The sequence below is a fragment of the Myotis myotis genome, unplaced genomic scaffold, assembly GCF_014108235.1.
Source record: "Myotis myotis isolate mMyoMyo1 unplaced genomic scaffold, mMyoMyo1.p scaffold_m19_p_1, whole genome shotgun sequence".
Classification (NCBI taxonomy): Eukaryota; Metazoa; Chordata; class Mammalia; order Chiroptera; family Vespertilionidae; genus Myotis; species Myotis myotis.
Window position 1 is genome coordinate 151,045,882 of NW_023416313.1, and position 16,770 is coordinate 151,062,651.

At 44.7% G+C, this 16,770-nt stretch overlaps 1 pseudogene; it reads left to right on the top strand.

Moving 5' to 3' along the window:
* The first annotated feature begins 853 nt into the window (after positions 1-853).
* Positions 854-11,251, top strand: LOC118673878 (annotated as a pseudogene).
* Positions 11,252-16,770: the final 5,519 nt, after the last annotated feature.

Below are 16,770 nucleotides of genomic sequence, written 5' to 3' on the forward strand. Positions count from 1 at the left end.
TCACGTTTTTTCTCCCAGCCCCCAGCCCGGCCCCCAGCCCCCTTCCTGCCTCAGGCCTTCAGCACCCTATTGTCTGTGTCCATGGTTATGCATATATGCATTCAAAGTCTTTGGTTGATTACTTACCACCCACCGCCCTTCCCCCACCTTCCCACTGAGATTCTGCACTCTTCCATGCTTTCCTATCTCTGGATCTGCTCTGTTCATCGGTTTATTTTGTTACTTAGATTCCACATATGAGTGTGATCATGTGATACTTGTCTTTTTCTGACTGACTTATTCACTTAGCATGATAGTCTCCAGATCCCTCCATGCTTTTTCAAAGGGTAAGAGATTCTTCTTTTTTACTGCTACATAGTATTCCATGGTGTAAATGTACCATAGCTTTTTTATCCACTTATCTACTAATGGGCACTTGGGCTGTTTCCAGATCTTAGCTATTGTAAATTGTGCTGCTATGAACATAGGGGTGCATACATTCTTTCTGATTGGTGCTTTGGGTTTCTTAAGATATATTCCTAGAAGTGGGATCACTGGGTCAAATGGCATATCCATATTTCATTTTTTGAGGAAACTCTGTACTGTTTTCCATAATGGTTGCATCAGTCTGCATTCCCACCAGCAGTGTACTGGAGTTCCTTTTTCTCCACATCCTTGCCAGCACTTGTCATTTGTTGATTTATTGATGGTAGCCATTCTGACAGGTGTGAGATGGTACCTCATTGTCATTTTGATTAACATCTCTTGGGTGATTAGTGACTGAGAATTTTTTCATATGTCTCTTGTGGACCTTAATATCTTTTTATAATTATTTCCTATAATTAAAATATGAAAAATGGGATAAGGAGTAGTGATGGAGGATGGTAGGGAGAGTGTCTATTTCTCTTGCATACTTCTCTGCAATCCAATCTGCTCATCTTTTTACCATTCCCTATCCTTGTCTTCAGACTTAGAGCTAAGGACCTAATTCATCAATCAATTGATGTAAATAAGGGCCTACAATTTATTCATTTATTCAATAAGTATTTACTTAATGTCTATGTATGCCAGTCACTTTGCCAGCTATTGGGCCCTCAAAGTGAAAAAGAAGTATCTGGTTATAGGTTAAGTTGTTCCTAAAAGCACAATTCACACAGATTTAGGCATACATAGTTAACTGGTGAGGCCATGTTTGAAAGGATTCTAGTTACATGAGGAAAATTACTGAAGAGAAAATGTTCTGCATGATTAAAAAAAAAAGAAAAGAAAATGAAAACTGGGACAGAGAAGCAAGAATGGTGTTTCACTTCCATCTACCCCTCCATCCCATACTCCACATACACATAACACACACCTGGTCTTTTTGACCAATGTGTGAACACTATGGTGAGACAAGTTTTTTTGTGTGTGTGTGTTTTTTTTAATTTCAAGAAAAATGATTTTAAATATAATAATGCTACATGCAATAAACCTTAATATTTTAAGAAAAATGATCTTAAATATAATAATGTTACATGCAATAAACATTAATATCTCAAGAAAAACTATATTAAGTATGTTACATGTAATAAACACCAATTATTCAAGAAAAATGATCTTACATATAATAATAGTACATGCAATAAACATTAATATTTCAAGAATAAAAGGATTTTAAGTATAATAATATTACCAAAACTGTACTAACATAGTATATCACAAAAGTTGTAGGAAATATTAAAAATCTGCAAATAACAGGATTACTTCTATTATATTCTAGCATATCTCCCCCAGCTCCATGTTTTTTTCTATCAGTTTATGTTGTTCATTATATTCCACAAATGAGTGAGATCATATGATATTTATCTTTCTCTGACTTGCTTATTTCACTTAGCATGATGCATTTAAAGTGTATTTTGTCGGATAGGAGTATTGCTACTCCAGCTTTTTTTTTCTTTTCCATTTGCATGGAAATTTTTTTTTCCCCATTCCTTCACTTTCATCTTGTGTGTGTCTTTTGTTTTGAGGTGAGTCTCTTGTAGACAGCATATAGTTGGGTCATGTTTTTATATCCATTCAGCAACCCTACACCTTTTTGATTGGAGCATTTAATCCATTTACATTTAGGGTTATAATTGAGAGGCACTTGTTTATAGCTATTTTAATTCTGTATGGCTAGGTTTCTCTCTCTGTTTCTTTTTCTCAGCAATCCCTTTCACATTTCTTGTAATGCTGGTTTGGTGGTGATGAACTCCTTTAGCCTTTCTGGGAAGCTCTTTATTTGACCGTCTATTTTGAATGATAACTTTGCTGGATATAGTAATCTTGGTCTCAGATCTTTGCTTTCCATTACCTTGAGTACTTCATGCCATTCCCTTCTGGCCTGGAGAGTTTCTGATGAGAAGTCAGATGTCAGCCTTATGGGAACTCCTTTGTAAGTAACAGTTTTCTTTTCTCTTGCTGCCTTTAAGATTCTCTCTTTGTATTTAATTTTTGGCATTTTAATTTAATTATGATGTGTCTGGGCGTGGGTCTGTCTGTGTTATTCTTGTTTGGGGTTCTATGTGCCTCCTGAACTTGTGTGACTTTTTCCTTTACCAGGTTAGGGAAGTTTTCTACCATTATTTCTTCAAAGACCTTCTCTATTCCTTTCTCCCTTTCTGCCTCTTCTCGCACACCTACTATCCTAATATTGTTACATTTCATATTGTCCCACAGCTCCCTTAAGCTGTCCTCCTGTTTTTTGATTGTTTTTTTCTTTTTGGTTCTCTAATTGAGTGATATTTTCAACTCTGTCTTCTAATTCATTGATTAGATCCTCAGCTTCCCCTAATCTGGTGTGTATTCCTTCCAATATGTTGTATATTTGTGTTATGTCATTCTTTACCTGAGGCTGTTCTTTTTTCATAGTTACTATATCTTTTTTCCTACTGCTGAGCATTTTTAACATCATTACTCTGAACTCTGTTTCAGATAAATTTCTTATCTCTGCTTCATTTATCTCTTCTTCTGGAGATTTGCTAGTTCTTCCATTTGGGGGCTGTTTCTTTGCTTCCTCATTTTGGTTGTCTGTTTGGGTTTGTGACTATGTATTAGGTAGATCCTCTACACCTCTCAATCGCTAGTGCAGTGGTTCTGAACCTGTGGGTCTCGACCCCTTTGGGGGTCGAACGACCCTTTCACAGGGGTTGCACGACCCTTTCACAGGGGTCGCCTAAGACCATCGGAAAACACATATATAATTACATATTGTTTTTGTGATTAATCACTATGCTTTAATTATGTTCAATTTGTAACAATGAAATTGGGGGTCACCACAACATGAGGAACTGTATTAAAGGGTTACGGCATTAGGAAGGTTGAGAACCACTGTGTCTAGTGCAGGACAGTGTTAAAGGCTATTTCTGACTAATTGGATCAGACAAAGACTCAAAGCCTCCAGAGACCTCTCTACAGACTAATAGGATTCCAACTTGAATTGCCTCCAGGCAATGATCCTCACGGGTGGTGAGAGTTTTTTAAACAGGGTGGGGCAGTTGCTTCTGCCTGGAGGCTAATTGTTACTTCTAATCTCTTAAGTGGCCTCAAGGCAAGGTCTTTTCCAATAGGTGTGTCTTCCCCCCAGGCAAGGCAGATGTCTATGTGAGAAAAAATGTCCTCCACTGTGTGAGGGAATGACTCATCCCAGGAAACTTGGGGTGTCTGCGTTCTGAGCTCTATCCCGTGATTCCCCAGTCCTGGGTTCTGCTCTCACAGCTCCAGTCCACTTCACCCTCCCTCTGCCAGAGCACAAGGTGAGTGGCTCCACAGGGAATTTTTGTGCATTGGCCCTTTAAGAGGGTACCTGAACTTTCAGCTGCCACTCCCTGGAAGATAGCACCCCACTGCTTTTCACAGTTAGTTTTTATGTGGGTACCCTCCTCAGTTTGATGCTCTCTGCTGGGGAGCCCAGCTTTGGGATTAGATCCCAGACTTCTCAGTAACACCCCCCACAGCTGAGATATCTCTCCAGGACTTCAGTTGGCATCTCTGGGTGCCCAGCCAGCCCTTTCGTGCCTCCACCCCTCCTTCCAGTCTCTATGTGATCTCCACCTTTAGTCATTGGGTATCAGGGTTCTCTCCTGTGAGTTTTCCATTGATTATTTAGGAAGCCTTTCTGTATTTCAGTTGTAATTCCAGCTTGTTCCTGGGAGCATGTCTGTGCAGCATCCTCTTACTCTGCCACCATTTTTAATCTCTGGTGAGACAAGTTTTAAGTAAAATATGTTAGAGCCATTTTGATGAGAGACTGAGGAACAAACAATACTGTTTTGGTTTTCAGGAGATGAAGAGTAATACAGAATGATAAAGGTATAATCTCTACCTTTCCCAATGAAAAACCATACACATCTAAATCCTCCAACTACATAGTTTTGATGCTGTTGGAAGAAAGCATATCTATATATATATAAAAGCCAAAGCACCATCTGTCTGACCGGCTATGACATGCAATGACCACCAGGGGTCAGACACTCCAACTGGTAGCTATGATGCCCACTGGCCACCAGGGGGCAGACACTTAACAGAGGAGCTGCCAAGCTGTGGTGACTTGGCAGCTGAGGTTCTAGGGTGATGCACCCAGAACCAGAGAGGAGGGGGCCTGATTCTGGGGTGCATCACCTGTGAACCACCCTCTTTCAACCTGGGACCCCTCAGGGGATGTCAGAGAGCCGGTTTTGGTCTGATCCCCGCAGGCCAGGCCAAGGTACCCCACCTGTGCACAAATCTGTGCACCAGGCCTCTAGTATTGGTATAGAAGCCAAGTGTCATGGAGGCACTGGCAGCCATGGCATTGATCAAATTCCCATAAGTGTCTTCGAGGGTAAAGGACATCACCAAGAAGGCATGGAGTAGAAGAAAAAAAGACACTATCTGATATACATGACCTACTAGGCTGGGAGCATCTTGAAACTTCCCCTAGAGAATATTAAATACAAGAGATATGACATGGATAAGATTTTCAAGTATGCAGAGAGTTATAGTAGTGCAGACACTGCCCATTGTACCTCAAAATGCATGATCCCTTTCTTTATCTAGGAGTTATAATAGAAACCTGAAATTTTACCTGAGCACATAGCCACCCAAAATAAAAGAGGTATTTCCCAGGTGTGTGTTTGTGTGTGTGTGTGTGTGTGTGTGTGTGTGTGTGTGTGTGTGTGTGTGTGGTGTTGTTGTTGTTTTTGTTTTTCAATTAAAATTGACCATGTGACTAATTTCTAAACAGTGGGGTGTCTTTAGAAATAGTGAAATGAGTAAAACTTCTCAGATATATCCTTGAAGGGAAGAGGAATCCCATTATTTTTTCTTCTCTTTTTCCTAATGACTGGCATATAGACATGCTGATTGAAGCTAGAGCAGTTATCTCAAATCCTGACATGGAAGCCCTGTGCTAAGTTTGGCAGAGCAACAAAATAGAAAGAGCCTGGGTATCTAACCCCATGGAACACCATACCAGAGCTGAACAGACTATCTCTGGGCTTTAGGGGAAAAAAATGTGAAAGAGAAACAAGTACCTGCCTTGTTTCAGCCACTGCTTTTTGAAGTTTCTGTCACCGTTAAACCAATTCTGATTAATATATACAGAAACTGGGGCAAGGGAGCAAAATTATGTAAGGTGTAGGTTGTTACCATTTAAATTAGCCCATCAGTAACCCCAGACTGACGAGGTCTGAGGAGATTTATGTTGCCCAAGCATAGGCCTGGTGTAAATTTTAAGAATTACATGTAGTGATCCATATATATAAAAGGCTAAGTGACCATCCAACCACCTGACAAGTCAGTACATATGACATACATTGACCACCAAGGGGGCAGACCTCAATGCAGGAGCTGCAGTGACTTGGCAGCAGCAGTACTCAGGTTATACACCTCGGAACTAGAGAGGAGGGAGCCCGATTCCTAGTGGGGCTGTGCGATTCCACCTTCGGCCATGGGTTATATTGCTGCTGGGGCACTGTTGGCCCCAAATCTGATTTACTGCACACTTGAGTTTGTGTTCCACACCCTGTACAACAGCAACTTTGCAGAGTGCCCTCTTGCATTCTGGGACGCCTATCTATCTACACTAATAAAAGACAAAGATGCTAATTGAACATACCTTCGCTATGCCCCAATCCACACCCACCAGCCAATCAGAGCGACTATGTACAAATTAACCCAACCAAGATGGTGGCCGGCAGCCACGGAGCTGGAGCAAGCAGGAGGCTTGGTTGCCCAGGCGATGGAGGAAGCCAAGCTTCTGCTTACCCTGAGCCGGCTGTGGCCTCCGCTCATGGCAACAAAGTTTCAATTATAGAAGACAAATAAATCCCAGATACCTGATTCCAGCCAGCCTCCAATGGGAGCTTGGGTGGCTGGGGGCCATGGCCAGCCTGCAAACTGCCATCAGCCACTCACCCAGATTGGCCAGGCAACCCAGCAGGACCCCCCCGCCCCCCCACCCTGAAGGGGGTGTGGCCAGCCTAAAAACGGCCCTCAGCCCCTCACCCAGGCTGGCCAGGCATTCCTATGTAATAAAAGGGTAATATGCAAATTGGCCCTAACAGCAGAATGACTGGGAAAGACTGGTCACTATGACACACATTGACCACCAGAGGGAAGATGCTCAATGCAGGAGCTGCCCCCTGGTGGTCAGTGCGCTCCCACAGGGGGAGCTCTGCTGAGCCACAAGCCAGGATGACGGCTGCCAGCACAGCGGTGGTGGTGGGAGCCTCTCCTGCCTCCTCAGCAGCGTTAAGGATGTCCGACTGCAGCTTAGGCCTGCTCCCTGCTGGCAAGTGGACATCCCCCAAGGGCTCCTGGGCTGCCAGAGGGATGTCTGACTGCCAGCTTAGGCCCAATCCCCCAGGGAGCGGGCCTAAGCCAGCAGGTGGTCATCCCCCGAGGGGTCCCAGACTGCGAGAGGGCACAGGCCGGGCTGAGGGACCTCCCCCCCCCCTCCCCAGAGTGCACAAATTTTTGTGTACTGGGCCTCTAATCTATATATATAAAAGGCTAAGGGACCAGCTACAAGTCCGATGCCCACTGGCTATTTAAAAATAAATGTTGTATCTCTACAACATTGTATTTCTTCTAATTAATTTCCTTTCAGTGTGCACAAATCTATGCACTGGACCAGTAGTATAATTATAAAAAACAGAAGCACAACAGCTGACACTGTTAGACAAATGGCTAATGTCTTCTTCTAACTACTGTCCAGTCCCCATTCTTTAACTCAAAGGAGAACAACAAAAGCAAATTCAAATATCAGGATTAGTAAAAACAACTCTTATTTGTTAATTATAATTTGGTATGCATCACTGACCCTGAGCTATTTATAAGCCTGGAGAACTACAGAAATCCTTTGTGCTTCATTAGCCTCTTAGATGATTCCTCTTAATCTTGAGACTATTACAGCCAGACATGAGCCTCTTTGGTCAATCTTTTGGCTTTCTAAGCCCCTAACCAAGACCCAAACTGAGATTCTCAGTGCTCTGCATCCTCCTATCCACCTAATGATTTACTACCACGGGTCACAAGTCAGCTTTGTGAGATATCCAAAGTGCAGCCAGGTTTCTACTGAATTTAATAATAAAATTTGCAAGTTAAATTTTAAAGGCAAAAGAAGAACTATGGGCTTTAATTTTTTATTTTAACCAAATTAATTCCCATTGTTAAAACAAAAATAAACATCTTAATAGGTATTCTGGAAAAACTGTTTTGAGGGCACCAAAAAACTTGAATCAACCCTCATACCTTCTGCTCCTCAATAGCCTTATACCATTGCCATGCCCTTGGTTTCTGCCCAGTGCTTAGCAGTACAGAAAAATCCCAGTGGTGAATGTGTTCTGGAACCTGCCCTGTGCCTTTGGTTTCTGGCTGAGAGCTAAGACAAGTGGAATGATAACTTTACTGGGAGACTCTGAGACATAGCTTGGTCATGATGAAAAGACAGAGTTGGCAAATTAAAAAAATAATAGAGGCAATAAGGAACATTCTGATATAAATAGTATCTGCACACGCACACATTGACCTCATTATTCAGGATATAACAAAGTTTAACTGTTCCTTGAATGGGAACAGGTACTGATTTCCTTCTTATTTCAAAGAGTAGTGATAAAAATCATGAAAACAACAAGTCCAGGCTTCAGTAGCCTATAAAATAAAGCTATACTTCCATTAAAACATTTTTTTAAAGACTACAAATGCCCACATCCCCAATCAGGAATATAATCTCCCTTTAATGTACATGGGTAACTTTTGAATCTACTGGGAGTGCTGACTTTACATAGACGGACAGGTACTTCACATCCTTCCCATTGCTCTCTCTGTCAGGGTTCATAGCCACTGACTTTCCTGTCACAGGCCTGTCTCCACACTGGTGATGCTGTTTCCAACATCACCTCAGCTTTAGGAAGAGAACACTGCTTCCCCTTTACTTTTGGATCCCAAGATACACTGTTCTTTCCTTTATTCAGAGCAGAGCAGCAGTTAGATAGAAATGTCTTTAATTTATTTTTATTAATCCTCACCTGAAGATATTTTTTCCCATTGATTTCTAGAGAGAGTGGAAGGGAGGAGGAGAGACAGAGAGAAACATCAATGTGAAAGCGACACATCAATTGGTTGTCTCCCGCATGCATCTCAGCCTGGGCCAGGATCTAACCTGCAACTGAGGTATGGGCCTTGACCAGAATCAAACCCGCGAACTTTCAGTCCAAGGGGCCGATGCTCTAACCACTGAGTAAAACCAGCTAGGGCTAGATAGAAATATCTTTTATAAAAAATATTTTTATTAATTTCAGAGAGGAGGGGAGAGGGAAAGAGATGTAGAAATATCAATGATGAGAGAGAATCATTGATTGGCTGCCTCTTGCATGTCACATACTGGGGATCAAGCCCACAACCTGGGCATGTGCCCTGACTGGGAATTGAACTGTGACCTCCTGGTTCATAAGTCAACACTCAACCACTGAGCCACACTGGCAGGCTAGAAATATCTTTAAATTAAATTTTAAGAAAATTGGAATTCACAACTCAAACAGTAATAAAATATGCAGAAGTTAGCATCCTTATATAAACCGTTTTATTTGCCTTAGAGGATATTTCCAAAGAATAGAGCAGGGGTCCTCAAACTACGGCCCACGGGCCACATGCAAATACAAATATTGTATTTGCTCCCATTTTGTTTTTTAACAAAGATATGTGCAGTGTGCATAGGAATTTGTTCATAGTTTTTTTTTTTTAAACTATAGTCTGGCCCTCCAACGGTCTGAGGGACAGTGAACTGGCCCCCTGTTTAAAAAGTTTGAGGACCCCTGGAATAGAGTATGATTCTACAAGAGTATGTGATTTGTGATTATCACTGAAATGTGCATTTACATTTTGCGTACTTTTATGTAACTGTGTTATACTTCCGTTTTAATATGTTTAAATTTTTTCTGGATGAAAGCAAAATTACATTTTAAAATCCAAGGTACATTGACCAATTTTCTCCCTCAAAGTTATATCAATACATACTCTCATAAAAAGTTCCTCTAAATTCTTCTAACATTAATATCAAATATATCATATTCCATTCTAATATAAAAATTCTGATTTTGTTTGTCTGGTTATTAATGGGGTTAAACATCACAAAAGCTAACTGCCAACTTATTCTTTTCTTTTGTGAATTTTCTATTTATATTCTCTGCATATTTTTTCACTGGGTTGGTTATGTTTATTTTAGGAGCATGTTTTAAACAATGAATATTAATCCTTTTTTCAGTATATGCTGCAAATAGTTCTTTTTATTCTGATGTTTCTTTTAAAATTTGTATATGATATCCTTTGTCATCCAGAGGTCTTAGAATGTATGCTCTGAATTACAATTTTGCATATTCTTAAAATTATAAATACATTTTCCTATATTTTCTGCTTGTGTGTTTATAATGTGATTTTTAATTGCCTTACATTTAAAATATTTAATTCATGTGAAATCTTTTTTAGCATATGATGCAAGACAGAAATTCAACTCCCCGTTCTTATATTTTTTAATCTTTAACCCAGTTTTAATAAACACAGTATAAACTTAAACACCAAGCACATTATATTCGCCGTAACATTTTGCTACAAATGTGAATAATACATATTCACACACATTCATGAGATGTGATGATAATCCAAACCAGGGGTGGGAAACGTCCAGGCCGTGGCCATATAAGGTCCATGACAACATTTGGTCTGGCCCCTGCCAAGGAATTAGAAGTGAGTTAATTACATGTTTGACCAATATAGCAGGCTAATTTTTAAGTTGATAATTTTGTTTGGCCTGGGAATCTTATATAATAAAAGCCCAGGAACCATAAGAACATAATGACCAGAACGACCAGAGACCAGAACCACCACAGCCCCTTGTAGGGCTGGCCCCACCCCCCAGCAAGCTGTTAGGGGTGATCAGGTAGGCAGAAGGTCGGTCCCTCGCAGGGCTGGCCTTGCCCCCCCGCAAGCGGTTAGAGGCGATCAGACAGGCAGACGAATGATTGGGGTGATCAGGTAGGCAGGCGAGTAGTTAGGGGCGATGAGGCCCCATGATCGATCGCCTCAGAGAGGGAGACCCAGGCCACAGCCTGCAGGAGGGACGCTCAGTGGCTGCGACAGGAGGCGCTGGCAGTGGTGGATGCTGCAGGGCAAGGCTGCACCACGGCGGCTCCTGAGTGGGCATGGTGCCTGCAGCCTGGCCCAGGCCCCAGGGTCGCAGCCTCCCCCCGCAGCTTCTGCAGGGCTGGACTGCCACTCCTCCTGCTATGATGCCTGGGCAGATCCCAGACCCTTCCATGACTGCGGGCTCTCTGCCAGGGGTCGGCCCCCTGAATGGACTTCCAGCTCGGCCCTGACTGCAGAGGAGCTGAAATACACTGACATCCACCACATTGGGCCATGATCACATCTTTGCGCCTCCTGAAGGTGAAACTGGGCAAGAGGCCTCTCAACCTGTGAAAAGTGAGCTAGACGAGGAAGAGGAGCGAGGAAAAGGCGCTGGGAAAAGAGCAAAGTGGCGGCAGCCCCGTGCCAGAACAAGAAGAAGGAGCGGAAGGAGTTTCTGCAGCGGGAATCTGAGTGGCTGGAGCTCATGAATGCGGAGCTGAAAACCCAGATGGAGGAGCTGAAGCAGGAGTGGCAGCAGCTCATCCTGATGCTCAGCCGGCATCGCCCCACCTGCATCGTCAGGAACTACAGCGTTAAGACCCCCGACTCAGAAGGCAGCACACTGCTGGAGCAGCTGGAGAAGAAGTGATCATGGGCTGGGAGCAGGAAGAGGAAGAGGAAGAGATGAGGAGAGGGAGGAGGAGGAGGAGGAGGAGGAGGAGGAGGAGGTGGAGGAGGAGGAGGAGGAGGAGGAGGAGGAGGAGGAGGAGGAGGAGGAGGAGGAGGAGGAGGAGGAGGAGGAGGGTCCCAGAGGGCTCTTCCTTGCTGCTCTTCCTTATGAAAAAGTCTTCAATGAGGCTCAGCACAGCCAGCATCGGCCAGGCTTTTTTGTGAAACTCAGATCAGCCACACCAGGGGAAGAAACCCAGGCTGATGAAACCCAGGACCAAGCGCTGAGACCAAAGTAGTCCTGAGGGGGCGCTGTTCTGCCTGGGGCCAGGCTTGCTGGAGGCAGAGCAGAGGCTCTGGGCTGAGAGACGCCCAACCAGGCCGCTGTGGGCACTTCTCCGGCATCTCCGCCAGGGCACCCACCCAAAGGACCTCCGAGCAGCCAGGAAAAGCCATGAGTTGCAACCAAAATTAGGCTGAGTATGGAACTCAGAGTGATACTGCAATCTGCCTGCCCCCAGACCTGACCCTGACCCTGATCCTGATACAAGGCTGGAGAAGGGCACAGTGCCAGGCCCTGCTGTACCCGCCCACCGTGGTCCAGCTCAGTCCTGCCTGGAGTGGCAGCCGGGGTGCACCCTCACCGGCCCTGCTGGAGTTGCTGTGGGCACGAAGCACAGGCGCCCTTCCAAAGCACATAGTCACTGAATGTTTACAGACTGGCTGTCCTGGCAGGGATTTCCACTGCACATTTCCACTGTTTTTTATACTTACTTTATATATATATATATTTTACAAAAAAAAGATTTTATACAAGCAATATATAACTGGATTTCTATAAGCACTCAATGTGATACAGTATAAATATGCTATGGTTTGTTTGTTATGAACAGACATGCAGCAGTTATGGCGGTTGCGTGTAAATTCTAAGTACTGTAGTGTCTGGGTGTTGGGGGTGTCAGGAGTGAGATGCGGTATATTTCCATCCTGGTAAACCCTTCACAGTACTCAGTTCTGTATCACATCGCTCAATAAACATTACTCTTACTTTAAAAAAAAAAAAAAGGAAAGAGGGAGGCCCAGGCCAGCCAAGCCATCGCACTGCACACCTGTTGCCTGCAGAGGGAGGTGACCGGTGGCAGGGGATGGGGGGTGGGGGGAGGCAAAGCTGCACAGATGGCAAGCAGTGGCAGTAGAGGGGGCAGGGCCAGCTGCTTGCAGCCTGGGATAGGAAAGCCCCGATAGGCCCTGATCTCAGGCCAGGCCTAGGGACCCTACCTGAGGGGTCCAGGATTGTGAGATGGTACAGACCAGGCTGAGGGACCCCCCTCCCCCGGCCCCCGCTAGTGCACAAAGTTTTGTGCACTGGGCCTCTAGTGATGTTATAAATATCCAGATGGCCCTTGGCAAAAAAAAGGTTCCCCACCCCTGTCTCAGTTAAATAATAAGCAGTGAGCTTAGCTAACATTGAAACAGGGGCAGTGAATAATAATAGTAAATAATTCCTTCAAAAATAAAAATTTATCTTTTCACATCTCTGTATATTTATACATCAGTATAGATAGCAAGATAAATAATAGATACACATGCAGAGTGCTTCATGAAACTCACACCACATATCTCCTAATTTTACAATTTTTCATGGGGAAATTTAGTTGATATACACACTTTAGTTCCTGCCTTTCGGGCATGTTTCTAAGTTTTTTATAATCTCTACTAGAGGCCCAGTGCAGATTCATGCACCGGTGGGGTCCCTCAGCCCGGCCTGTGGTAATCAGTGGACCTCCGCACTGCAGCAGCCTGGCCTTGCCTGTCAGCCCGTCGGGCTCCAGACTGCTGTCCATGTCAATCCCGCACAGCACGAAGTAGTGTGTGAAGTGGCAGGCGGCAGGGAGGAGCCCGAGCCTGGGCTGGACACCACACCACTCCCGCTCATCCTGGCCTTCCGACCCCTGCTGTGCCTGCCGCCACCTCTCAATGCTAGGTTCCGCTGTGGTCTGCGCGCATCTGTCCTAGGGCAATACTGCCGCGCCCATGACCATGCGGCCGCCACTCGTCATTGCAGGCTCGCTCTTCTCATGGCTCCGGAGAAGTAGCCTCGGGCTTGCGCCCAGTCAGTCCCAATGCTGGTCCCGATCTTGGTCTTGATCCTGGTCCGGATCCTGGTCCTGGTCTGGATGGGGGTGGGGTGCACAAGGGGAGTGTCCGTGGGAGAGGCTCTCGCCAGCCATGAGCCAAGCGTCTGGCACCCGTTGATCAACTAAGCAGTGCTCCTGCTTTGGGAGAGCACTGACCACCAGGGGGCAGCTCCTACATTGAGCAACTACCCCTGGTGATCAGTGCACATCATAGCTACTGACCAGTCATCCAGTTGCTTAGGCTTTTATATATATACTAGAGGCCCGGTGCACAAAAATTTGTGCACTCAGGAGGGAAGGGGGGTCCCTCAGCCCGGCCTGTGCCCTCTCGCAGTCTGAGACCCCTCGGGAGATAACGACCTGCTGGCTTAGACCTGCTCCCAGGTGGCAGAGGGCAGGCCCAATCCCTAGGTGCAGCCCCTGGTCGGGCTCAGAGCAGGGCCGATTGGGGAGTTGGGGCGCCAACCCCTGTCATGCACAGAGCAGGGTGGATCAGGAGGTTGCGATGCCACCCTCAGTCACGCTCAGAGTAGGGCCGATTGGGGGGGGCTTTGGGGTGCCGCACCCCATCACACACAGAGCAGGGCCCGTGGGGTGCGGGGGTTGGGGCGCTGCACCCTGTCACACACAGAGCCGCAGGGTGATCAGGGGGTTGGGGAGCTCCCCGCTATCAGGCACAGAGCAGGGCCGATCAGGGGATTGGGGCACCTTCCCCTGTCAGGAATAGAGCAGGGCGGATAGGGAGGTTGTGGCCCCGCCCCCTGTCACACACAGAGCTGCAGGGCGATCAGGGGGTTTGGGCGCTGCCCCCTGTCATGCTGATCCCGGTGCCTGGAGGCCTCGCTGCTCCGCTGATCCTGGTGCTAGGAGGCATATTACCCTTTTACTATATAGAATAGAGGCCTGGTGCATGGGTGGGGCTGGCTGGTTTGCCCTGGAGGGTGTCCTGGATCAGGGTGGGGGTCCCCACTGGGGTCCCTGGCCAGCCTGGGTGAGGGGATGATGGCTGTTTGCAGCTGGCCACACACCCTTCAGGGTGGGGGTCCCCACTGGGGTCCCTGGCCAGTCTGGGTGAGGGGCTGAGGCTGTTTTCAGGCTGGGACTGAAGCTCCCAACCGCTCCTTTTTTCTTTTTTTTTTTTATTCTGGGCCAGCTTTAGCTCTGGCTCCAGCTCTGAGGCTTCTGCTGCTGAAAGAAGGTATCTGGTTTGTTTAGGTTCTATAATCGAAACAATGTATAACTCCAGCTCTGAGATCCCAGCTCGCTGAAAGCTGGTTTCCGGGGTTTTGTTTAGCTTCTATATTTGTTACAATGTTTCTTAAACTGCAGGCTCAGAGGCCAGCAAGGCAGGCGGGGAACGTTGGAGTCCTCCGTCACTGAAGCAAGCAAGCCTCATGTTCATTTCAAGCTGCCTGGCTGCCGGCCGCCATCTTGACTGGCAGTTAATTTGCATATCTTGCTGATTAGCCAATGGGAAGGGTAGCGGTCGTACACCAATTACCATGTTTCTCTTTTATTAGATAGGATAGACTAGAAGCCCGGTGCATGAAATTTGTGTGTGTGTGGGTGGGGGGGTCCCTCAGCCCAGCCTGCACCCTCTCCAATCCAGGACCGCTGGCTCCTAACTGCTTGCCTGCCTGCCTGATTGCCCAAACTGCTCTCTTGCTGGCCTGATCTTTACTAATTGCTCCCCTGCCTGCCTGATTGCCCCTAACCAACTCTGCCTGCCTGCCTGACCACCCCTAGCTGCTCCCCTGCTGGCCTGATTGCCCTTAACTGCTCCCCTGCTGGGGAGATGCAAATTAAAGCAACAATGAGATATCATCTCACACCTACCAGAATGGCTATCCTCAACAAATCAACAGCCCTAGCTGATTTGGCTCAGTGGCTAGACGCAGGGGTGGGCAAACTTTTTGACTCGAGGGCCACAATGGGTTCTTAAACTGGACCGGAGGGCTGGAACAAAAGCATGGATGGAGTGTTTGTGTGAACTAATATAAATTCAAAGTAAACATCATTACATAAAAGGGTACGGTCTTTTTTTTCAATAGTTTTATTCATTTCAAACGGGCCGGATCCGGCCTGCGGGCCGTAGTTTGCCCACGGCTGGGCTAGAGCATCACCTTGTGGACTGAAGGGTCCCAGGCTCAATTCTGGTCAAGGGCATAATGCCCAGGTTGTGGGCTCAGTCCCCAGTAGGGGGCATGCAGGAGGCAGCCTCAATGAGAGAGATCAATGATTCTCTCTCATCAGAAGAGGCAGAAGCAGTAATGTGATTGGTCATTAAGCACTTTAAAAGATGTTCAATCTCACTGGTAATATGGAAATGTAAACTATTATGACAATGAGCTACAACTGCACATGCATCATAACTTGGAATTCTTCTTACAAGTATATATTCTAGAGAAACACACATGTAAGTGAAGGAAGATGCACAAGAATGTTCATTAAAGCATTATTTGTATAACAAATATTAGGAAAGTTAAATACCAATTTATAAAGGAAAAAATAACCCACTATACTTATACAATATCATAGTAAAAATCAATAAACAGATCTACATATATTAGTGTGAATAATCTCAATTAAAATGTTGACTGTTAATTGCGAGTGGCAAAATGATATGCATAACATGAGATAATCTATGTACATTAAAAACATAAAATATTACACTATATGTATATATATTGTGTATGGTATACACAGAGTTAATAAAAGCATTAAAAATCCACAGGGAAAATAATCACCAATATCATTTTAGTAGTTTCTTCTGGGGAATGAGGAGAAAAGAATAGGGGAGTAACATTAGTTGCATATACATCCTCTCTTTTTTAAAAATTGATAAATAAAATATATGAACCAAATATGACCAAACATTAGCATTTAAAAATATTGATGAAAACAATTGATGGAAGTGTCTGGGTGTGTTATATTACTATTTTTATTTTTTTCTATATGTTTGATTTATATTACTATATTTTAAAAGAAATAAAAAAGACATAGTTATGGCGTTCTAAAATGTGGAGAAGGAAGATGGGGAAGTGGGAAATGTCTAATTAGGTGAAAAGAATCATTCTCATAAATTTGTTTATGAGATTAGGTTTGGAATAATATAAAACAGTGACAAGAAAATAATTAGTGAGTCACCAACTTGTATCTATGCTAGTTTCTTTCCCTCCCAAATATTAAGAGCTACATATCATAACATTTGATATTGAAATTCAACTGTGTTACAGAGATACATCATTTTGATTTTTATCACTTGAATAATACATGTTAATTGTTGAAGACTAAGAATAGTACTCAAAGATTAATCATATTCTATCATCTATGGAAGTTATGATTAACTTATTAGTATATA